General features: G+C 44.5%; 1 protein-coding gene and 1 non-coding gene across 6 annotated transcripts in view; both read right to left on the bottom strand.

Annotated features, from left to right (window-relative positions):
• Positions 1–26,328, bottom strand: part of Mgat5 (alpha-1,6-mannosylglycoprotein 6-beta-N-acetylglucosaminyltransferase) — a 281,462-nt gene that overhangs the window by 133,377 nt on the left and 121,757 nt on the right. The gene's annotated exons all lie outside the window — the stretch shown is intronic.
• LOC115032436 (small Cajal body-specific RNA 4) lies at positions 24,096–24,225 on the bottom strand. The gene has a single exon (XR_003838113.1).

The raw sequence follows: 26,328 nt of genomic DNA, 5'->3' as shown, positions 1-26,328 counted from the left end.
CTAGATCACGGTTAACCCAGGTAACTGAACCCATCCAAAGAAAAGTCATGGATCAGGGAGGTTACTATGTTAACTCTGGGCAAACTGTTTGTCCTGGTTTTATTTCTGTTGCTGTGCAATAGCAACCAAAGAGCTTGTTTGCCTTACCATTCCAGGCTACACACAGTTCATCATTTTGGGGGAAGGCAGGGCTCAAGCAGCTGCTGACATCACACCCACCATCCAGAACAGAAAGGGACCAAGACACACCTACTGCCTGCTTACTGCCTATTTAACCCTCGCCCAGCATAGTGCAGGACACACCCCCGAATGCACTTAGGGAAGAGTGCTGCCACCCACCGTGGGCTGTGACTCCCTACATCTACTCCCCTCCCCCACCCCAGACATGCCCATGGGATAACTGAATCTAGGGTAACCTATCATGGACAGTCTCTCTTCAGGTGATTCCAGGATATGACAGGTTGACAATGCAAACTTATCTTTTTTTAATGATTCATTTATTTATATTTTATGTGCATTGGTTTTTTTGCCTGCATTTATGTCTTTGTGAGGATGCTGGATGCCCTGGATCTGAACCCCAGTCCTTCGGAAGAGCAGCCAGTGCTCTTAACTGCTGAGCTGTCTCTCCAGTCTCACAACGAAAAACCATTTTTTTTTTCTTCCTAGACAGAGTTTCTCTGTGTAGCCCTGGCTGTCCAGGAACTCACTCTGTAGACCAGGCTGGCCTCAAACTCAGAGATCAGTCTGCCTCTGTCTTCCAAGTATCAAGATTAAAGGCAAACACCACACTCTTGGCTACAAACTACCATACAGGTATTGAGAAAGGGCACTGTGATCCCCGCAGCAGGGGGCTGGCAAACAACCCTTATCCCAGTCCAAACCGGCTAAGTGCCTACTTTTATGTATAAGCCTTTATGTCTAACCATGCCATTAAGTCATATTTCTGCAGCTAATGTGCACTATAATGACAGAGTTCAACCTCTGTAAGGAGGTTAGGATGGTATAGCTCACAGGGTTAAAATAGCTCAGTCAGTCCTTTAGAATCCACTGGCCTCTCTTTCAGAGTAGGATCATTGATCCTACTATTTAAAGTGTGTGTGTGTATGTGTGTGTGTGTGTATATTGAAGGATAGCATTAGTAATGACTCAATTTCAGCCACCATCTCCTTCCTCTCCTAGAACTTCTGCAGACCATCTGTACATCAAAACCAGAGTAAAAACAAAAGCTAGAACTCAGTCAGTACGTGCCTGTGTGAGGTGGCCAGAGGTTGACATCAGGTGTCTCCATCAGCTGTGCCTCATTCATGCTTTCCTTTATTTCTGACAGTTTCTTAGACATGCTTTGTGATCTTATTCAACACTCTTTATTCTCTTTGTCCCCATTCCTTTCCCAATGAATTCCTTCTTCCCATCTAATTCCTGGAGGCTACACCATTAAAGAAATGGCACAGCCTCCTGGAATCATCTTTGCCTTCATGGGACTTCCTCTACCCATGATGGACAGTTGGAGGCCCAGCCTAACACAGTATCCACAACTGCCATGTGCTCATAGTTTCTATCACCAGGCCACATCTGGGTGACCACTCTTCATGGTACCAACCACTGTTCTTCCTCCTCTTCTTCCTCTTCCTCCTCCTCTTCCTCCTCCTCCTCCTCCTCCTCCTGTTCCTCTTCCTCCCCCTCCCCCTCTTTCTCACCCTCCTCCAGCTCTTAAATCCTTTCTCTGTTTTCTTCTATAACATTCCCTGGGCCTTGCAGGGGAGGCAGGCATGCCCCTTATTCTTTAGGGAAGGATCTCTCATTGGGCCTAGAACTTACAGCAGGCCAGTGAGCTCTGTCTCCACCCAGCTTCTTCACATAAGTTCTGGGGGTTGAACCCGGGTCCTCGTGCTTGCATAACACACATCTTACTGACAGCCATCTCCCCAGCTGCCAGCATGTTCGTTCATCCTGTCCTCAGAACTAATCTGTCTTCCCTTCCTGGCTGCCAGCCCTATGGGTGTCAATCCTGTCACTAGACACAAAGACAAGAAACCTTGCACTGTTGAAGCAGCTTTCACACCTGTATGACGCCAAATCCCTTCTAACAAATCCCTCGGCGTACACACCTCTCCAAGTGGTTCTGCTTCCTGAGTTAATCTTGACTAATACAGATAGAGAAAAGTTTAAAAGCCGAAGGGAGTTCTTGGGAAAGATGAATAACATAGAATTTCTGCTAGTGAGAATAATTGAGAAAAGGAGAGAAAATAAATCAGCAGTGGGGAGGATGGAAGCGTCATCCTATAAACCCCACAGCTCCACAAGGAAAGCACGAAGCACAAGAGCTACCTTGTAGCTGGATGGTCTTCTATTTAGAAAATGTGACAGGCTCGTGTGTTTATGTCAGGATAATTCATAAGATTCCCTAACTGGAAACAACTCACATGCCCAACGCCAGCAAAACTGATAAATCAATTGTGTTATGCTCATACAACTCAACATTAGTCTCTGACTAAAATCCCAAAGAATGAACAACGAATCCATGCAATACAGCAGATATATCTGCAAAGCCTTATGCTGGGCTTAACGAAGCCCTTCCCTTACACATTCGTACTATAAAATTTTGGTTTTATGAAGCCAAGAACAGGCAAAATTAATGTATAGTGATAGACATCAGAGTTACAACTGCTTATTGGGACTAGAGACCACACAGGAGGAGACACGAGAGAGCATCGGGAGGTGAAGTGTTCTTCACCTTGCCTGCCAGGCTGCTGTGATAGACGTATACCATTACCAAAGCCTTACCAATGCTCACCAAACTGTACACTTAAGATCTCACCTTGCATTAGACATAATTCTGCTTTCACATAAGGTTTAACCTGAGTCACTTTTTAAGAGGATGCTTTCTGTTTGACTGAAGAATTCAGATGACAGAATGAAATCTTCCTTCCTGTCCTCCATTTACCAACCCCTTGCTAGCCAGCTTTCTCTGCGCTGCCATGAGCTTGTGGAGTTGGGACTTGTTATCAAATATTGCTCAAAGTTCAAGCTCAGATTTCCTCTGGAAACACCTTGGTGTCAAGTAGAACCTGTTTGTTTATAAAGTATTTTTCTGTTAGTGGTAGTACTGAGGTGTCTTGGGTGGGAGTGGACTAGTTCATTGCGTGTTCACAGTGCTGGGCCCAAGCACAGAGGGTTTCAGTAACAACCTTGGCTTGCAAAGGAGACAGCACGGGGGCAGAGTCACCAGCTCCAGGAAATAATTCACCCTCAAACACTTAAGGAAGAAAGGCTGTGATTTCCCTCCCACTCCTGTCTGTAGACTTTGACAGGCATCAGCCAGTCACTTGACAATGTGCAATTCCTATTTCTCAGCTGGCTTGCAGTACCTGACTCCCTGCCTCACACGTAGATCTCCAAAAATAGCCCTGAATGGTCTAAATGAGGGAAATGCAAGGCAACGGCGAAAATGTAAAACTTTCTAGGGTGATGGTTCTTACCAATGTCACCTTGGCAGGATCTGGAATCACGTAGGATCAAACCTTCGGCTTTGTCTTCAAGGGAGTTTCTGGACTGGGTTGGCTTAGCAGGGCAGACCTATTTTAACTGTGGGCAGCATCATTTTTTGCACAGAAGTCCTGGACCAAATGAAGCAGCTAATGTGGATAAGCCGGCAATCCATCTCTCTCTTTCTCACTGTGGATGTAGTGTGAGCGGCTGCAGGGTGGATGGACTGTACCATCTAACTATGCACCCAAAGACAGCCTTCCTCAAGATGCTGCTTTGACTAGATACTGAGCCACAGCAACGAGGACAGTCAGCGGCACATCCAGCTAAGCCGCCAAGTGAACAGAGTATACAGTTGCTTCTTGCAAATGCTACAGCCAATAACCAAAAAGTATCAGGAATTGATTCCTTTTTCACCTTGAATTTGTTCATTTCGAACATAGAAGTGAGTCGAACCTAGAGCTTTGCAAAAGAGCTGCAGACTGAAGAGGACTCACTGTGATTTCCATACCACGTGACACCGTTTTACAAGACGAACTGGAAAATGTGTGGCTGACTTGAGAAAGGGAAAGGCTTAGAAGGACATGTTAAGTAAGTTGTGTGTGTGTTTTAAGGAAGACTCATGGTTAATGCTGTGGCTTTGCAGGACCAAGAATCAGTAGGTGGAGAAGTCTCTGGGCATGTCTGTGAGGGAACTTTTATATTCCGTTAACTGAGGTAGGAAAAACCACTCTAAATGTGGGGAGCCGTCATCCCATGGGCTGGGGTCTTGAACAAAACAAAAAAGAAAAAGTGAGCTAGGCACGGTGTGGCAGAGGCAGTGCACACCTTTATTCCTGGGAGACAGAGGCAGGCAGACCTCTGAGTTTGAGGCCAGCTTCATCTACAGAGAGAGTTCTAGAACAGCCAGGGCTACACAGAGAAACCCTGTCTTGAAAAATCAATTTTTTTTTTTTAAAAGGAAGAAAAGGGAGAAAGTGAGCTGGGCAGCAGCATCCACCTCTCTCTGACTGTGGACACCACGTGAGCTGCCTCGCGATCCTGAGGCCATGAGTGCCCGCCCTGCTGTGATGGAGTAGATCCCGTCTTAAATTGTGAGCTGAAATAAATCTTACTTTTTAAGGTTGCTTTCATCAGGACAATAAGATAAGGAACTAAATGTAGAAAGTGTCAGGGATCTTTGCAAACACTGAATCGATGCTTCAGGAGGCCTCCAGATACCCACAAAGGTAGTAAAGAAAGTTATCTTTAAAATGGGATTTTTTTGGGGGGGGGGGAGCAGTCTATAAATACTTAACTTGGAGACATTTTGAAGAACCAAAAAATTAAGGGGCAAATACTATATATCCATATGTAGCAGCATTTATTCTATTCCACTGCTTACTTTCTGCCGGCTTCCCCTTCTGCTTCTGGGTTCGCACACAGGCACAAGGTCAAGTACAAGTGGTCAGCTCGGACCCTCTCAGACCTGTCACATGCTAGGTTCCAAACAGCTTCTAACCCCTTGTTATTGTGTCACTTCCCAGGTCTCCTTACTCAGTCTGGCTCATCCTCTTGTCCACTGCTTCCACCAAACCAGAGAGCATCCTCAGTCTACGTGTAGTTAGCACTGTCACCAGCTATGAGGCTGAAGGTGGGAGTTTCCTGTGCTCTGTTCCACATCACATCTACTTCATCTATCAATGAACATTTACCAGTGTTTCCAGCATGCCTTGCCCAGATTCCAAGGCCAGCTATGGGGAATGGCAGGAACTCCAGGAAAAAAAAAAAAAAAGCTCGTATTCAAATTTATGCACTTGTCTTGAGATATTTTTCTTAAATTGGCAGTTGTGGTCAGTCAACTGCCAAAGCCCTAAAATGGTTTCATTTGGGAATTTTGTCTAACTTAATTACATATTGCTTCTGATGCATGTGTGTGTGTGTGTGTGTGTACCTGCACGTGCGTGAGGACAACACAGGGAGTGTGTGGAGAGGTCAGAGGACAAGCTGTGAGAGTTGATTCTCTCCTTCCATCATGTAGATCCCAGGGATTGAATTCAGGTCATTAGGTTTGACAGCTGGGTCATCTTGCCAGTCGTTAGTTTTTATTTTTTCCTGAGGATTATCCAAGCTTTTCCTTTCACGATATTTTAAAGTCCTGCATCCAAATACTAAGACTACAGAAGGAACAATACTGATTAATAAAGCCTATGATCACAATTATTATCTAACTTGCCTTGACTGGCTTCTATTACTGTGGGAATATTTTTTTTCCTCATTCTAATCAAATATGAAATCTAAAATAGATAGAAAAGGAAAGTGAAGAAAAATAAAAAAACAGACGCCAGAGAAGGTAAAGTTAAATAGAACAGATTAACATCTGCAGACTAAGATCTGTCATATAATTCAATTTCCACTCTCGTGTACTCTGGACGAATAAAGAAAGCTATTTTTCTTCCAGGTGATTAAAAGAAGGAACTTCCTAGAGTGTAACGGAAGAGCACAGCAGAGACAAAAAGAAAGGGAGAAATGAAACCTTAAGCTTTAGTCATAAACTACAAGGAGAGGGGAAAAAGACCAGTACTTAATCTTCTACCAATAAAAAATGAGAGCCTAAGACATTAAGAACAGGAAACACACAAGGACTAACCAAGTGAGCCAGGCAGCCACTCCCTCAACACCAAACCAAGTCATTGATACTTAGTGCTTATTTAGTGTCCACGATTCCAGGATTTGTCTCCTAATTCCGAAATATATTTTACTCATAGTACCTTTCTAAATTCTGTGCCTTTTTATCAGGAGGCCATCCTCAGGTCTCTGAAATATAGCCACCTAGAAACAGCAACCGAAATGGCTCCCCAGCGTGGTGCAATGTAATGATTTTTTTCTGGTCCCACCCTCCCCTCTCCACCCTACCTCTTGGCCTCAGTGGCCAACCGGGCAGTGTACCTTTCACAAGAGTTAAAATTCTGGTCAGAACCAACCTGCTCTGTCTGTGTGTGGGGGGGACAGTCAATGTTAGTAGATAAGACTCTCACCTCTCTGGTTCCACCTCCCACATAAAAGCCCACAGAGCTGGTTTTGGTTCCCAGTACAACTCATCAAAGACTTTCGAGCTTGGAAACTATGCTGTGAAACTATGCAAGCCATCCATCCCACCCTGAAGCGAAATTAACATCAAGACAGGGGAGCACTTGTTGGGCTAAGATTAAGCAGCTGAACCAAAACAGAGTCTTGAACTTGGCACTGTCTGAGCTTCCTGAAACAACTGTTGTTGGGTATCTGGGGCTGCCCAAACAGAACCGTTGATGGCTTCAAGTGAAACTCTGAGCAGTTCTTTTTCTGGTTGGCTCACGCCAAGAGGCAACAAGCCAGGAGGCAGCCTGTGCCGTTGTTCTTTGCAATCCCCTGGGAAAGTCTAGATAATAAATCAAGATGGAATGAATCTTTAGTAGAGTGGTAATAAAAGTACCTATTAACATTACAACAGAGACAAGCAGGACTAAAGAGGAGAGCTGATGACAGGGATACACTGTCAACACCATCGAGACTTTTCCAATTATAACTTATTTCCTATCTCTACTTCTTAGCTGTGGCTATATCAGGATTCCAAAATATCTCGTTTCCTCTGCCTGAGTTGAGAGAGCCATGTAGCTGGTTGGGCTACCACACTCCCAACTCCACTGCCAACTATAGCAGACACTTCTAACATAATCCAGCAATAGCCAACTCATGGGAACTTTAACCACAGATGCTAGATATTTTTGGCTCTTTCCCTGTTCATTTCCAGTATCTGTGAACTAATAAACAGCCTCAAAATGTCAGTGAACATCTGGGGCATCCAGAAGTATATTTCTTGGATCTGCCTCTTATAAAACCACAGCCTGCAGCCTAAATCCCCACAAGAGTCCTTGACCAACAGTGGCACACAGTGCAGATAAAGGTTACTGTAGGTCATTATGGTGGTTAGTCCTTACTGGTTAGCCTGGCTGGATTTAGAATCAGCATGGAGACATGCCTCTGGTTTTATCTATGTGGGTGTTTCCACAGAGGTTTAACTGAGGAAGGAAGACCCACCCTGAATGTGGGCAGAACAATCCTATGGTCTGGGCTTCTGAACTAAATAAAAAGGAGACAGTGAGTTGAGCACCAGCATCCATTTCTCTGCTTCCTGACCGCAGATGCACTATGAACGGTTGTCTCCTGATATCATGTCTCTCCTGCCATGATAAGCAGCATCCTCAAACTGTAAGCAAAATAAGTTCTTCCATCCTTATGTTGCTGCTTGTCAAGTATCTTGGTCACAGGAAGGAGAAAAGTAACTAATTCGTGTGTGTGTGTGTGTGTGTGTGTGTGTGTGTTTGTGTACGTAATTCTGTCCCCAGAAACAGGCATATCATATGCTGAGTACTTCCACTTAGCAGTTTCTGAGGCAAACAAAATTCCAAAGTTGATGTTTTTATACCAAAACTTGGAAAATGAGATAAAAAAAAATATTAAATGAAAACTCTGGGACTGAGGAGATAGTTTAGCTGGTAAAGTGCCTGTCATGAAAGCATGTGGCACCTGAGTTTGATCCCTAGAAACCACATGAACATCCAGGGTGTGACATCATGTGCTTACAATCCTAGTTCTGGGGAGGCAGAGCCAGGATACCTAAAGCTCACCGGCCAGCCAGGCCATCCTAATCGGTGAGCTCCATCCCCAAGGAATCAGATAGCCTTCCTAAGAACGATGCTTGGGATGGTCTCCTGATCTACATACTCACATGCAGACATATACACCTGTACACACACACTCAGGATGAGGGTTTACAGAGGACAGTGAGTGTACTAGCTGTCAGCCAATCCTAGAAATGAGAGCAGATGGGCACCCGACAGAAGGCAGATGCTACTGCTAATGCCCGCAGGCCCTCGTTATTTTCCTTGTCATCCTTAAGCCGGCACCACAGCACAAGTAACCAGCCCAGTGCTGGACATCGGGTACCCACTGATAATGCATCCATTTGCAATTTATCGAATCCTCGGACATTTCAATTTTCCTATTTTCCACTCAGTGAACAGTAACCCTTAGAATATGCATGTTATGAAAACAGGTGAGAGAGACGAGGGTACGCAGTGGTACCTCAGTGATTCATAATGAAACCCAAGCAGGCTCCCTTTCATGGCTAAAGGACTTCACTCGCTTGGAGGCATGCCTGCCTGGTTGCTATTTTTACACAGACAACAGATAAAGCCCTATGGCAGGCACACATCTGGGCAAGGTCCTGTACCTCCTTCTTCTGAAAGCTATTTAGAGACTTCAACATGAAGAATGGTTGCCCAGGCCCCTGACTGCTCCTAGCAACTCTGGTGTCTGACTCAACCACCAGAAGTTTCAAAAGGCTGCAAGAGCAGCAAGGCATGGAACTGGCTTTGATAATGACCTCGTGGAGGTCAGGGAAAGCCTACAGCTCATCCTCTGGCTATGAGAGCTTGGCAGGGATCCCATTTCTCCCAGACACGGAGCTCCAGCCGTTAGCTGTGTCCCAAGCCAGTATGTGTAGACTAAGATCTATACTGATGGTGAACAAAAGATGATAGTGATGGCTAAGGCCTGAACTATGGGAGCAGAGGTGAGAGGGTGACCCTGAATTCTATTAAAATCATAGGAGATAAAATTGGAAAGCCTTAGAGACACACCCTACCAAAAAAACAAATCAAACTACTACAACAAAATACACATGTGCATGCATGTGCACACACACACAGACACACACACACACCCAGACACCCAGACACACACACACAGACACACACATACAGACACACACACAGACACACACACACACAGACACACAGACACAGACACACACACACACACACACACAGAGACACACACACACAGGAGGGATTGTGAGGAAGATTCCGTTGGTAAGATGCTTACCTGAATTGAGTTTGATCTCCCAGAATTCATATAAAAAGCAGAGTTCAGTAGAACATGCTTGTAATCCCAGTGCTGGGGGAGGACCCCTGGGGGGAGGTGGTCAATGACCAGAAAATATAGCCAAATTAGACATCCCAGGGACAGATCTTGCCTCAAAAACATAAGGTACAAAGCAACTGAAGAAATTTGATGTTGACCTCTGGTCTTCACATAGTTGTGTACACATGTGCATGCATCCCCCCTGACACACACACACACACACACACACACACACACACACACACTCTGGTTTTATTAATTATCAATCCTACTTAGTAGGAAAGTCGACAATAGAATCTAGATCTCTTGCTGCCCAGCAGAGCCTGTTGAACTGAAGAATGTGTGGCTATGCTTAAAGGTTGGGGTCACAGGAAGCCAAGGGCCTTCCTCTGTTGTAGTTCTCCTCTGGTAGAGGAGAGAGCTCTCCGTGCCTAAACGAGCAAGAAACAACTCTGCATGCTTGGGAGTTAGGTAAGTGGGTAAAGTGCTCGCTGTTTAAGCATGAAGCCCAGAGTTTGAATGCCTAGCCCCCATGTAGGACTGAGTATGGCAGTGCATACTTGCAACACCAGTGCCCAGGAGGCAGAGACTGAAGACCCCCAGGGCTCACTGGCCAGGCAGCCCAGCTGAACCAGCAGATCCAAGTTCAGTGACAGACTGTCTTAAGAACTAAGGTGGAGAGGAAAAGATATCAGTCTCTGGCTTCCACGGGCATGTGTGCACACATATATGCATGTATGCCAGATGTGTGTATGCACATGCACACATGCATACACATACATACACTATCATGCATTAGCACATGGGCACATTTGCACGCGCACACACACACACACACACACAGAGAGTTTTGAATTGAACAAAATGTAGTGACGCTGGGGCTATCTCTCATTTCTCAACTCCAGTTCTCTACAGAGTAATCAATGAGCAAGAAGAAACAGAACCTTCTCACTAGCCCAAACTTGCTTTATTTTCAAATCAAACCTACTGCTCACTACTTCACATCGTATTATCTGCCAATATACTGCCAGTCTCTCTGTCTGGACTATGAGCACACTCAGGCCAGGCTCTTGCCTGTCCTGTTTTGTACAACCTCCCCGGCATGGGCTCAGGACTTGAGAGCTCTGTAATCCCCAGACTCCACATGTCCAATCTAGTCCTCAAGTGTCTGAGGCTCCGCTGAGAGGCGTCTTCCCTGCCCTGCCTTTGTGTCACAACTGTAATGATGAAGAAACTGGTTTCATTCTGTCACCAGGTCTTCTAGCATCTTTTTTTTTCTGATAGTACACACCAAGCAGAGAAGCTGCAGTATAAGCAGCCAGCCCCTGTCACATAGTTCTCCTACACCATCCTGGTGGTGTTTATTTACCGAAGGTGATACCCTACTCCTGCAGACCCAGGCATGAAGGCCACATCTCAACCAACAACTGAGAGATGAAGCAGAGATTTCAGAAGAATGGTTTCTATAAGCAAAGATTGGAATGAGCCAGACTGTCTCAAATGACTAGAGGCAGGAAGCAGTGTCTGGGGTCTACGGGTCTACGACTCAGGAAGGAAGTGTGCAGAAGGGATGAGCAATGTCCTCAAAGTTCAGCTACTCTTGGCCTGTCACCTACTTTGACTCCCCACAAAACCCCAGGGTTTTGTTCTGACTTATCCCTCTCACCAGAAAAAAAACAGAGGCAGCTCTGGCCAGAAATGGTAGAAAAAGCTAGTGCTTAGCACACAGGACGACACAGCAAAGCATCCACTGGCCGGATGAAGCTGGTGGGACCGGCTCCACCTCAGGATGGCCTCCACCTCAGGTAGCATTTCAGGACTGGTAGAAAGTAAGCAGCCAGTTACTTTGTGACTGGGCATCGTGTTGCTGGAGGCTTAGGAAAGGGAGATCAGCATGCAAGAAGACAGTGGTGGCCTCTAGAGCAGTCACTGTGCTAGCAGAGAATGTAGGACACGTGCACAGAGTGGGCACTGCCCCATTAAGGAAGACCAGGCAAGGAGGACAGAGGAATGGCCTATTAGTTCCAGAATAAGCACAGAGCAGGAAGCACGTGTCAACGTGACAGTCACCTAGTTGACAGCCATACGCAGTGGCCTGCGTATGAGAGACTTTCTAGATCAGGTAATAGAGCTAGGAAGGTGACCCCCTAACCCCCCCCCCCACACTGAATACGGGCAGTATCATAAGTGGTCGTGTGAGTGTGTGTGTGTGTATGTGTGTGTCTCAAACTGAATACAAATGAAACACTGAGCTGAGCACCAGCGTTCATCTCTGCGTCCTGGCTGTGGACACAATATGAGTGGCCCCACACTCCTGCTCCGTGATGGACTGTATCCTCCACTGTGAGCTAAAAAAAACCCCTTCTTGCTTAGGTTGCTTCCCTTAGGTGTTTTGTCACAGCAAGGAGACAAGAAACCACCACGGGTAGGGGAGGGGTGTGATAAAGCCATGGGAAGAGGACAGAGGTCCTTGAACTAACAAGTGGGACAAAGGATGCCCAGAAAAGACCATCAACTGAGATGTGGTCCCCGCTCTCCCTGACTCTGACCTGCTCACTTGGTTTTGCTTTCTTTTAATGGAACTTGTTTTGCAAAGTTATGAACACGGGGGCGTGGGGGTGGGGGGGAATGGATGAAAGGTTTAGTGCTTAAAGCTCATTCTGTGTACATGGCCTTTCCAGAAGTTGTAAGAATCTGATGTGGGGTCCAGTGGCTTCCAGGGCAGACGGTGGCTACAAAGCAAGATTCCTAGAAAGAATTCACATGAATGCATACAGAGCAAAGGAAAAGGACCAGGCAGGGGAAGCACAGAACCAGAGGAGGAGGCCCTGACTCTGATTTAAAAGACCCAAGCTCGAGCTTTACTCTGGAAAAGGTTTAGGCACAAGGCTCTGGCTCCTACGCAACAAGCTAAAGGTTCCACCTCTAAGGTAACTGGGGGGAGGGGAGGTGCGACAGATAACTTACAGCCGTGGTTCTCAACCTGTGGGTCGAGACCGCCCCCGGAGGTTACATGTCAGATATTCCACGCGTCAGATATTTACAATTCATAGCATAACAGGAACAAGACTGCAGTTATGAAGAACCAATGAACTAATTTTATGGCTGGGGGAGTCACCACAATACCAGAAACTGTATTACAGGGTTGCAGCATTAGGAAGGCTGAGAACCCACTGACCTAGGTCCTTGGTTCCTATTTCACACGAAGGAGCACAACAGCTGTCAGCCCTCACTAATCACACCCTTAACTCTGAAACTGCATGGACAGATCAGTAGAAATCAGGGGGATAACATGCCATGAAAGAAATCAAACCAACTCAGAAACAGAGAGAAAAAAAAAAAAAAGATCTGACTTCAGAGGAAAGAGAGAAAATGAAAGGCCTGGGCTGGAAACAAGGGCAAAGTAATTGCCTTGTATGCAGGAGGCCCTGGGTTTTACCCCAGTACTATATAAAACCAGGAGTGGTTGCTTGTGAATACAGAGGGAATCGATTTAGTATTATCTCATCTTACACAGTGGCTAAGTGGTTATCTTTTCTAAGTGCTAAGCACTGCTGGCTGAACGGGAATGTGAGGGGCTGAGAGTGCAGGGTATCCGGGGTTTGGCATGCAAGTTCTATCACAGAAAACCAGAAGGGAGCTCTAAAGCACAGAGTAAGGCAAGGCAGCGTCTCACACATGGTCTGGGTAAGCATGAAGATGGACGCGGGAAGAAATAACCAAAGAGCTAACAGCCTTTGCAGATGAGGAAAGTTAAGTCAGAAGTCGGAAGGGTTGGCTAAGTTCCATGGAAGAGACTGGGAATCTGTGATTAGCCTTGTACATTTGATTTTGGAAATTATATACATATAATAATTTGATAAATGTAAACAGTAAACTTCAAAATTGCAAACACTCCTTGACCGAGTCATTTAGAACCTTGAAGATTCTCCCAGGAGAATGAGCTGAGGTGCACGCTTTCTGTGCACTAAAATGACCTTTTGAAGGAGAAAAAGGGAAAAAATAAAGAGACCTAGGGAAAAAATAAAGAGACCTCGCTAATTAAAAAAAAAAAAAGCCAAGTGCTTAGTTTTAAATAAAGCTTTTGATGAATAATAAAAACAGAAGCAACAACTCCACGAATACCATGTTTTAAAACTATGAAGAACACAATTATATGCATCCTGTATGTGCCCACAGCAAATTCCTGGAGGAAATGACTGTGCGAAATGTCATGGGATCCAGATGACAGGGTCATAGGTCATTTTATTTCTTATTCTTTTCTATATTTGCTAAATTTCCTACAGCAAATCTGTTACTCTTTCAGATATATTTACATAATTTGTAAAACAAAAGAACCCAAGTGAAAAATAATTCTTACTTCTTCTCTAAAGAAAATGGCCTCCTTGTTGAATCTTTCTCTTCTCTATTGTCTATTTACACACACACACACACACGTACATGCACACACACAGAGACACACACACACAGAGGCACATTCAACTTTATGAAGATTCCCCCTTGTAATGACTTTGGGAGATACAAGTGCTATCAAATCTCATATTTAATGCTCCATCACCATGCATGCTAGGCAAGCCCACTCTACCACTAAGCTATATTCTCACCTGCAAATTTTTTTTTTTCATTTTTTGATGGTCCAAAAGCAACAGCCATGCATCAGAAGCCACATTTGAAAATGTTTTGAATTTGTATCTTTCCCCAAGCTACTGATGCACAGTCTGGTTCTGTCTTATGGTGGGGATGGAGAAAAGCCACAGCTCCCAGTCCCATGAGCAGTAGGGCAAACAACCAATAACATGCAGATGAATGCTGTGTTGCTATGGCGGGATGTTCACAGGCTAGGTTTCCCCACACATCTTCAGCTTACTGATACCTTGGACTTGTGATAGGTGCATGAAGATGTAATCCTACTTGAAAGTTCAAGGGCATCTATGTTGCCTAATAGGAAAAGCAAAGGGTATTTGTTCACTGGTAAAATAATCCAAAATATCCAAGCTTACAAAAGCCAGCGTCCTGTACATTTGAGGAGGTTTTGTTTTGGAGGAAGGGTCCCAGTTGTGTCAGGATGGCTTCAAGCTCACTATACAGACAAGGATGGCCCTGAGCCTCTGGTCCTTCTCCCTCCATCTCCTGAGAGCTGGGATCACAGGTGTGCCCCACCATGGCCAGTTTATACAGTGCTGGGGATGGAGCCTAGCAGCTTGGTGCACGCAAGGCACGTATCCTACCTACTGAGCTGCATACCCAGCCCCAACATCTGACACTTAAGATTATATCCAAGCCATCAAATTGTTCAGACTCTTGTCCAACCTTCTGTTCCTGAGCCTTAAGCTTTTTCATCATCAGATGTCCCCCGGGTGACTTTAAATATCAATAACAAGTTGATATTTAAGAAAAGTACCCAACTGTCTTAGCATCTGTGGACATCACGAGACCCAGGATATCCTAAATGAGCCCGGAGTCCTAGCCTATGCTTCCTCTACACTGGGCAGATTATGCATCCTTGCCCACCTTGTCTGGGAAAACAGGATAAATGTTCTACACATCCGCTTAGAGGAATTAGTAAAGTGTTTTAAGATAATTTGTGCTTAAGGATATTAAGCTCTCCAAAATAAAATTATTCCTTTAAATCAATTTATTAACATCCCACAAATGTGGTGGGTGGTATGCGTGGTATCAGAGACAACACAGGCATCTGAAGTAGTCCTATTCATGTAAACCAGAGGGCGGCTGGCTTTTTTTCTGGGAAGAGCTAGAGAATAAACATTTTGGCATGGTGAACAATACAGTTCCCTTTGTAACTATTCAATTCTGGTTCTGTAGCACAAATGCAGCCACAGGCAATAAACCCTCAAATAGGCATGGCTATACATTCAATTAAAACTTCACACCCCATCACTGTTCAGATAAGGCTAGAAGTATACACTAAAGACCTTGGAAAGTCGTGCTTCCTTGATTTGAGGGAAATGTTCGAATGTCTCAATCTCATTGCCTTCTAAAATGCCATGAAAGTCTAGTTATAGAAGAAACAAAGATCAAGTAACTTTTCCAGAAATCCCAATGTAGGCCAGGGCAGCCATGTGTGCAAATCTCTGGCCCCCGGGGTCATGGTTCTGCTAGTATCTGGGCAGATGGCAGAGCTGAGACGGGTGCTTTCTAAAATGACTTGGCCTGAGTCTTCCTGATGGCTATTTTGGATCCCACTCAGAGACTTGTACTCACATTGCTGCACACGCTGCACCCTCACTAGTCAGAGCCACCTTGTGAACACAGCCACAACCCCACAATACCAACACCACTCACACAGGTGCCCTGCGTCAGCCAACAAAATATAAGTGGGAGATGATACAGTTTAGAAAATGATGTCTGTATTAGACATGGTTTTTATTGTTACAAAATACCTGACAAAAGAAAACTGAGGAAGGAAGGTTGGCTTTGGCTCAGGGACTGAGCAAGCAGAGTCTAGTGACATGAAAATCACAGCGACAAGAGCATGGGGTAGCTGGTCCCCTTTCTCCCAGTCAGGAAGCAGAGAGATGGACTTTGGTGCTCGGCTCGCTTTGCCTTGTTATTCAGTCCTAGACTCCAGCTATGAAGTGGTGCCATCCACACTCAGACGGGACCTTCATACCTCAGCTACAACTTTCTGGAAACATCCTTAGGCATACGTTCGGAGGTGTGTGTCCAAGATACTGCTAAAGCCAGTCAGTCGGACAGTGAAGATTAGCATCCATATCCATTTCCATTTTCAGTTTGGCTAATAACTCACTTTCCACAGTAGATGTCATACCTGTGTGTCTTAAATACACCCCACCAGAATGTGGCCTGGAGCTTTGAGAAGGCTGGTTCTTCTCTCTGGAACCTTCGCTAGATAGTCCTTGGGTTCCCTTCTCCCTTTCAGAGGTGTTGGCCCAATCTCTCTTCTTGAGAGGGTCTTCTTTAACACCCAACTGACAACACCACCCCCTTGCGTCGCTGCTGGACCAACTGCACATTTATGTATTTATACAGTGGGTTTACTCATCTCCCTGTCTCCAATCTGGCAGGACATAGAGTATCCAGCAGATGATCCAACTCAGTCAGTCCCTGGGTTGGAGGAGAATGGCTATTTTCTATTACATCTTGTGGCTCAGCTATAATTTGTAACATTTGAACAGTCCAATTGCATCCCTCTTCCTGACAGGGAAAACAGGTTTTTGTCTGAGCTTCCACTTGAAAACACAACCCAGTAATTCACTTACACACATAAGCAGGAACTTGGCTTGTTCTGGACACTTGGAGCCCGCGGGCATGAAAATCACAGCTCAGTGAATTCCCAGGTGTCCTGGATGACAGCTCAGGAGCCCTGAGCACTGCTTGGCCCTGGCACACTCGGGCAGTGGGCATTCTTAGCCAACTCAGCTGCTGCTAATGGCCCTGTGCCCTAAAGAAACAACTGTCCTCCTGGCACGGCAGAGCTGCAAGCCAGAGGCCACCTTCTTAATCCTCACAGCATTCCTCGGTAGGACAGGGAAGGCAGTTAATCTTTGTCACCATGTCACTCGGTTCTGACAGAAATGTAAGAAGAAAATCGACCTTGCCCCTATCTTCTGGAACACACATCTGTCTCCCCAGAGCTAGGCTTCAGAAAGCCACTGAAGAGAAATGAGGACAACTTCAGCCAAGTGCCTCGCTTCGGTGACAGATAAGATCAGACCCAGCACATACTAATCTTTTCTCTGCCCTAGCCTAACTGTACCCTGAAATGAAGTTTTAAATATTTACTTTGTTCTCTGAAAATCTTGCTATAACTTGTAATGCTTGCCTTAACCATTGTTAATGAAAGCAATTACCCAGAAGGTTCTATTAGTATAGAGTTTAGACAGGTTAATGACTGTCTTCCCTTGAGAACAAAATACTCCCCAGTAGGCAGTCCCCTCCTCACATGCAATGAGAAGACACAGGGAAGGGTTAAGCACTGCTTTGGGTCTGCCTGAGTTTGACGGGGCAGGAGGTGTAGGAATTGTATACCCTTTATGCGTGGATGAAGAAAGAGTCCTAGAAGGCATTCCCACCCCCAAGTGGCTGCAGAGGTTGAAGGCCATTCATAAGGCTAAAAGGCACAGGGATCCAAAGGGTCTTTCAGGCAAAGGAAAAAGCATCTAAGGACTGAGAATTAAGAAACACAGGACAAGGGGCTGGGGAAATGGATCAGTTGGTAACACACACACACACACACACACACACCCTACAAAGTAGCTGAGGTTACAAATTAGTGGTAGAGCACTTGCCTACTATGTCTGAGACCCAGAGGTACACTGCCAGCACCACTATAAAACCACCAGCAGCTAGCATCTGACCCTCCCGGGGATAACCTGATTGTAGAAATCCTGGCTGTGCAAAGTCAAGAGCACAGCCTAACAGAAAAACCTCTTAAAACCCCATCCGTCATATCTCTTCATTCCTACGAAAACAGCTTTACTCCAGAGTGGCTTCTCTATTTTTAAGCCTTGAGGTCCAGAATGCGTCTGTGGAACTAGGCGTCAAACACAAACAGGTGAAGAAGAAAACAGCAAAAGACAAGGGAGCACGTGGGAGAAAGCAGATGTGTCGGTGACTGAACCGTCTGCGGAACCGACACCATATGTGAGCCCAAGTCATCACTGTCTGCACGTACCTCATTAAGACAAATTAGAGCAAGCGATGGCTGTCATCTTCTGATCAAAACAAACAAGCCTAATTTCATCTTGCCCAAATCCTGTCTCTGATATGAAGTGCAACCCAATGCAGAAGCTTCAGTCCCCAGGGCAGGGAGACCACCTCTAGTGCTGAGGACACATCACAGCGCTAGAGTGCTTGTCTGGCCTGTGAGAAGCCCCGGATAGATGCTTACCACTGCACAAAAAGGTGTGGTGGTGCACACTTATAACCCAGCACTCCAGAGGCGGAGGCAGGAGCATCAGGAGTTGAAGGTAATCCTTAACTACCTGTTATTTTACCTGTTCAAATAAATAAGCAAATACATAAATGTTAATACCTCTAAATCATGTGAGAGGATAGAATTTCACAAAAATCTTACAGTTTTTATAACAAGCCACTAACAGATAACAGAATAGATGATCTTAGAGTGTTATCTCAGCCTTCAAAATGGGAGAGGCCCTTCCCCTTGTGATAACACAGCGATCAGATTTCCAGGGGCTTTTAGGAATTCCCATACCAGGCTAATGGCAGATGGGATATTCCAGAAGTGAAAGAAGGTAGGGCCACCCACGCTGTCCTCTGTACAGTGAGTGGCCTGCTGTGTGCAGTGTGTGTCAGTGGAGGGTGCTCAGTTGGACAAACATTTGCTGGGTATCTCCGCTCACACTGACTCGCAGCAACACGCTGCTATTCATACACTGTTTGATTTACCTGCTGCTTCCATGGTTAGTCTCTACACGATCTGGATTTAGGGTCACCCAGGAGACACACCTCTAGGCATGTCTGTGAGGACATCTCCAGAGTGAAAACTCACCCTGAATATGGGCAGTACCATCCCATGGGCAGGAGTCCTGAACTCAATAAAAATGGAAAAAGTGAACCAAGCGCCACACCCATCTTCCTGCTTCCTGCCTCCAGGATGCCATGTGAGCAGTCAAGTCAAGCTCTTGCTGCCATGACTGTCCTGCCATGATAGACTGCACTCTTAAACTGTGAGCCAAAATAAAGCCTTCCTCTCCATGATGTGTTTTTGCCAGACATTTAGTCACAGCAAGAGGAAAGTAATTATGACGAGTCCAGTTTCCTACATCATCCTGAAAAAAGGGTACTATTTCCCCATGTCACAGAAGAGGAAACTCAGGTGAAACGTTAACTAACCTGCCCACTCTGCCAAGGCATGAATGGCAGAGCCTGGGTTTGAACCTGGGCCTTCTGGGTCTCAAGATATACTTTTCACAGTCTTTCCTTTCCCACAGCACTAGAAGCAAAGAGTCAACTGCCTTTAAATGAATATGCCCAAACTAATGGCTTGGGGTAAAGTATTTTACATTCTGCCAGATCCCCAGTTCCCCAGGGATCACAAACCTTCACTGGGTTGTCTCCTCAGGAAGTAAGTCACCAGGGCATTCATGAAGTTCTACCTTTGGGAATCAAGATGGTATCTCACTTCCTCCCATGGCTCATCGTGGCCCCACAGTTCTAGCTTCAGAGTGATGCAGCTCTCAAATCTCTCCCCTCAGGCCTCATTCTTTTCTCTAATTTCAGATGTTTGCCTCCTACTTACATCATCAGTAGTCTCAACCGGAAGCTCTTTATTAACATGAAATCACTGTAATTAATGGGCTTCAAGACATTTATATGCATACACACACACACACACACACACATATATATATATATATATATATATATATATATATATATATATATATATTCACAATCCCCTCATTACCCTCTCCCTTTCCCCCAATCCTATTGATTCCTTTCTTCTCAACTAGCTCCCACTTCTATTTTCATTGTTTTTATTAATGTATCTATTGAGTTTAATCCAGGTTGCTCACAGGAGTATGAATAGGGTACACACACCTTACCAGTGGCCGTGCCACACAAGGAAATATTACGCCCTCCCTCAGCAACCATTAACTGTCTGTAGCTCCTCAGAGAGAGACAGGACCTCATGAGCCACAAACTCTACCATTCTTTAAAGACTTGTTTTAATTTATGTGTGTGTGTGTGTGTGTGTGTGTGTGTGTGTGTGTGTGTGTGTGTGATGTGCACTTGCATTCTTTTAGCTGCCTGTACAGGTCAGAAAAAGATGGCCAATCAATCCCCTGGAGCTGTAGTTACAGGTAGTTGTGAGTTGCTTAACTAGGATGGGAGGAACTGAACTCTAGTCCTCTTGAAGCTCAGCAGGTGCTCATAAGCACTGAGGTAACTCTTCAACTCCCATGACCTCATTTCGAGACAGAATCTCAAACAAGCAAGCTATTCAGATTAGTTTTTTGTCAAATGACACAAGCTAAGATCATCTGGAAAGAAAGAGGAAAATCTCCCGAGATTAAGAAATTAAGAAATGCTCCCAAGGATCCTCCCGGGATCTGATCTGCTCCCGGAGCTGATCCTGTGCCACAGTGCTCTAGACCCAAATACCACTGGGAGAGAGCTGGTCTCCCAGGAGTGTGGACACACCTGTGAGCACAGATAAGAACACCACTTCTGTTCAGAGGGACCTGTACAGAACCCTCAGGACACAGGAACTAAGGAACAGCCAAGGACAGGATCCTTCCAGTTTCCTACTGCATCCCAGAGCTGATCCTGTGCCACAGCTCTCCATACCCAAACTGCTCCTGGAGAGAACTGATCTCTCAGGAGTACTGACACACAGGCTTGTAGGAGGGACAAGCCACAGTCATAGACAGCAAGGACAGCTAACACCAAAGATAACCAGATGGTGAGAGGCAAGAGCAAGGACACAAGCAACAGAAACCAAGGCTACTTGGCATCATCAGAACCCAGTTCTCCCACCACAGTGAGTCCTGGGATACCCCAACACACCAGAAAAGCAAGACTCTGATTTAAAATCACATCTCATGATGATGATGATGGAGGACTTTAAAAAGGACATAAATAACTCCCTTAAAGAAATACAGGAGAACACAGGTAAACAGGTAGAAACCCTTAAAGAGAAAACACAAAAGTCCCTTATAGAATTGTAGGAAAACACAAACAAACAAGTGAAGGAATTGAACAAAACCATCCAGGATCTAAAAATAGAAGTAGAAACAATAAAGAAATCACAAAGAGAGAGAACCCTGGAGATAGAAAACCTAGGAAAAATGTTCCTAAGCATCATAGATGAAAGCATCACCAACAGAATACAAGAGATAGAGGAGAGAATCTCAGGTGCAGAAGATACCACAGAAAACATTGACACAACTGTCAAAGAAAATGCAAAATGCAAAAAGCTTCTAACCCAAAACATCCAGGAAATCCAGGACCACAATGAGAAGACCAAACCTAAGGATGATAGATATAGAAGAGAGTGAGGATTCCTAACTCAAAGGGTCAGTAAATATCTTCAGCAAAATTATAGAAGAAAAATTCCCTAATCTAAAGAAAGAGATGTCCATGAATATACAAGAAGCCTACAGAACTCAGCAAATATCTTCAGCAAAATTATAGAAGAAAAATTCCCTAATCTAAAGAAAGAGATGTCCATGAATATACAAGAAGCCTACAGAACTCCAAATAGATTGGACCAGAAAAGAAATTTCTCCCGTCACACAATAGTCAAAACACCAAATGCACAAAACAAAGAAAGAATATTAAAAGCAGTAAGGGAAAAAGGTCAAGTAACATAAAGGTAGATCTATCAGAATTACACCAGACTTCTCACCAGAGACTAAAAAGCTAGAAGGTCCTGGGCAGATGTCATACAGATGGTAAGAGAACTCAAATGCCAGGCAAGGCTACTATATCCAGCAAAACCCTCACTTACCATAGATGGAGAAAACAATATATTCCATGACAAAACCAAATTTACACAATATCTTTCCACAAATCCAGCCCTACAAAAGATAATAGATGAAAAATGCCAACACAAGGAGGGAAAGTATGCCCTAGAAAAAGCAAGAAAATAATCATCTTTCAACAAACCCAAAAGAAGATAGCCACACAAATATAAAAATAACATAAAAAAATAACAGGAAGCAGCGATCACTATTCCTTAATATCTCTTAACATCAATGGACTTAATTCCCCAATAAAAAGACACAGACTAACAAACTAGATATGTAAACATGACCCAGCATTTTACTGCATACAGGAAATCTACCGCAGTGACAAAGACAGACCCCACCTCAGAGTAAAGGGCTGGAAAACAATTTTCCAAGCAGATGGTCCCAAGAAACAAGCTTGAATAGCCATTCCAATATCAAATAAAAGGCACTTTTAACCAAAAGTTATCAAAAAGGATAAGGAAGGACACTTCATACTGATCAAAGAAGAAATATACCAAGAGAAACTCTCAATTCTGAACATCTATGCTCCAAATGCAAGGGCACCCACATTCACAAGCATACATTGCACCTTACATGATAATAGTGGGAGACTTCACCACCCCACTCTGTCAGGAGCCATAATGGGAAAAGCTAATAACTAGCTGGTGATCTTCCTGAGATGGCCTGCTTCAGATTATTATATAATCTGCAATAAGCTCACCCTTATTAAGCAAGGCTGTAAGGGATTCTTTCAGGAAAGATTCCTGCTATTAATATGCATTTCCTGTTACTATTAAACATATATAACAATCACTAAGTATAGCCCACCCCTTTGGAGCAGATCTCTGCAGATCCATAAAGATGTACTATCTAGTAGTGTTACTATACAGACAAATAGATGGCTTTGTAAGTCTTAATGATGATCCTATAAGAATTTCTAAAATAATATCAGTGATTGTTAAGCTTTTATATAGTGGGACTGCTATTAGGTCCTTTTCTGATGGTCAAAACTACAATGAGAATTCTGCCAGTCTCCCAAGTGTCACCAGTTAATTGCTCTTAGATAGTAACAGGAGTTTCTCCTACTCAGAGCACATTCCAAGAGGTTGTAAAACAATTAACCAAAGGTCATAAAAAGGGAGCTAACAATTTATTACAGGTGTTAAGACGGAAGATAAAATATTGACTGGGTATATCTACACGAAATTTCACTAATAACTTAGTTATGGTTTTCAACAATGAACTTGTGGAGCTAAGACAGGTAGCCAGATAATTACTCCTAATGGTTATTCATGTAAACATTCTGTTGTAAACTTCTATTTCAATTTAAAACAAAATGTCTCTAGCCCAAACTTCAGCTAAAATTAGGCAAAACATCTTGTTGACTGTGGAATCCTTAAGATTCATCATGCCACCCTTCACATGGCAAGAATGAAGATTTATTACAAGTGGTTATTGATAAAATTAACTCAAAAAGTATAGCTATCTTTCACCTGCTCAAACAATTGGCAAAAACATCATCCTTAACTGATCTGTGAACCCTGTATAATCCATATGAATAACTTAATAGTACTAATATTTTGGTGATAAGATTCATATATTGCAGAATGTGTAGCTCTGACAAGATTCGTCTGTGGAGACATTGAAAAGACTAGCTGTTCCAGGCACCTTCCTCCTAATTTTGTTTCCAGAGACTTGCTTCCAGAATGGCTTCAAGAATAACTTCTGATTCCTGATGGACTCAGTTCACCCAGCTTTTCAGAGGGAACCAGTCACAACTTGAGTTAAGCCCTGAGACTTCTAAGAATACAGAATGGATAAGAGATGCTAAAGCTAGCTTTCTTAAGTCTAACCAGTTTTGCATACTTTACTACCCCCCTCCCCACCCCTTTAAAAAATTGTTGCCCCAATTCAGCAGAAAGAATTTGTGGAGAGTCCTCTTCCTGATTCCTTTGGGGGAAAGAAAGAAAGAAAGAGAGAGAGAGAGAGAGAGAGAGAGAGAGAGAGAGAGAGAGAGAGAGAGAGAGAAAGAGAGAGAGAGAGAGAGAGAGAGAGAGAGAGAAAGGAAAGAAGGAAGGAAGGAAGGAAGGAAGGAAGGAAGGAAGGAAGGAAGGAAGGAAGGAAGAGAAAGAGAAAGAAATGCTCCCAACAGATTGGCCTGTAGGCAAATCTATGGCAGCATTTTTTCTTTCTTTCTTTTTTTAGGGAAAATGTTGGGTAGTACAGTGAGCCCTGTGGTTTTCTTCACTAAGGGCTGCTCTCTCCACCCCTTTTTGTCTAGGAGGAGCGTATCAGCAAAGTCTTGCTTCATCAGACTCAGCCTTCTTGATCCTCCAGGGCAGCATTTTCTGGATCCATGATTGAGGTGGGAGGGCTCAGCCTACTGTGGGTGGCGCCACCCCTAGGCATATAGTTCTGGACTGCACTTAAACAAAACAAGCTAAGAGAATCATTGACGTCAAGCCAGTAAGCAGTGTTCATCTGTGGTCTCTGCTTCATATCCTGCCTGATCTTTCTTCCATGATGTACTATAAGCTATAAGCTGAAATAAACCCTTTCCTCCCCAAAGTTGGTTTGGGGTCAGCATTTTATCACATCAATAGAAAGCAAATGAATGTACAGGAGCTATCCTGGAACTCCCACTTTATAGCAGAGGATGACTTTGAACTCCTGACTCTCTTGCTTCTACCTTCTGAGTCTGAGGGACCCTAACAGGCTGGCAGCACCACACAAGGCTTACCAAGTACAGAGGACAGAACCGCAGGCTTCTGGTGTGAAAGGCAAACTCTCCACTACCTGAGCTGCCTCCCCAGCCTAGTTTTTCCCACCTGAGTTTGGAATGGACCCCCTGCCACCTGTGTGTTCACTACTGCTTGAAAACAAGAGCTCATCTCTTCACCCTGGAGCCTGAAACCTTCCTCTTCAGCCACTACTAGCAGAACAAAGCAGAAACTTTACGGTTCCATTCAGACGCTCCTCGTGGGCAACTCCAATCTCTTTCTGGTTTGTCTTCTTCTCCAGGTGCCCTAAGTATGCTGGCGAGGGTACCTCATGCTGTAAAGTCGATCTTTGGGGGCATAATTTGTTTTCCCTGAGTCATTAAATGTACCCTCTCATATCTTGATAATTATATATACACTCTGCTTCAAATTAATAAAACGGGTTTTCTTCTATCCAACATTCTGCAATTTAAATCCATTGTTTCACAGTACTTTGTGCCATCGTTATTCCGAATCAGTGGTTCTTTTATGAAAAGAAATAATTACCTTTCATATAAGCAGAAAGCACAATGTTCACTGCCAAAACTGCACTGGTTGTGGGCCAGGGAAGGCGTTAAGGTCAGGCTTCCAAAATAAGCATTGGAGTTTAGAATGTAATCTGTTTTGCTGTAGGTCTCAAAGACCAGTTGTGAAGCTAAACAGGGGAAGGGGTGAGGGAGGCATCACAAACAAGCTGGTTTGCAGGGGGAAGACAGTTCTGTCTTTTTGGTGCAAGCCACAATGACACCAGGCACCTACCTATACTGTTAATCTATCACTAGTGTTAGGTTAAAAAACCAGCTTACTTTTGAATTATGCATACATGGGGAGTAAGGGTGTGCAAATGAGTACAGGTACTTGCAGAGGCCAGAAGAGGATGCTGGATCCTCTGGACCTATAGGTAACTGACTGTGAGCCACCTAATGTGGGTGTCAGGAACCAAATTCAGGCAGTAGGTGCTGTGAACCACTGAGTCATCTTTCCAGCCCTTATTGATGATGGTGGCAGTGGCGGTGGTGGTGATGATATGAGGGAGAGATGTGTATGTGTATGTAAAACATTGTATGTGTACATACCTGTATGGCATGTTCAAGTGTGTGGAGTTGGTTCTCTCTTATCACTTTTGTTTGGGTTTCAGGGACTGAATGCTAGGTCACCAGATCATGTGGTCACTACTGAGCCATCTTGTCAGCTCTGGACATCTGTCTTCCCGGCCCATCCCTGGGACTAACATCTACCATCAGAATGCAGCGAAACCTTGGGAGACTGGGGTTGCTTGGCACAGCATGGCTGACATTTGAGGTTGGAGAATCCTCTGTTGTGTGGGCTGCTGTGGATAGCAGAGCCTGTTAGGCAGTGTCTCTATCTCTTTCCGTAAGATATAAATAGGACCTCCCAGCTGTGACAACCACAGCGACTCCAGCTAGAGCCAAGTGTTCCCTAGGGGTGTGACGCTGCCCAGAGCTGAGAGTCACTGCTGCAGACACATGGCCCCGAGGGTCAGCGTTGCTTGCTTCACTTGAACTGCAGCCCTCATTTGAATGACAAAAATCAAAACACCATTGACCAACACAAAGTGAGAATCTCACCAACAATAGCATCTGATTCCTGTGGCACTGACAAAGATGCTAACAAGTATTCAGGCCTTTTTTTTTTCTTCCTCACATGTATGTGGACCTCAA

This window comes from Mus caroli, unplaced genomic scaffold (genome assembly GCF_978045245.1).
Source record: "Mus caroli unplaced genomic scaffold, Mus_caroli_1 scaffold_1, whole genome shotgun sequence".
NCBI lineage: Eukaryota > Metazoa > Chordata > Mammalia > Rodentia > Muridae > Mus > Mus caroli.
This window is presented reverse-complemented; position numbering and strand designations above follow the sequence as displayed.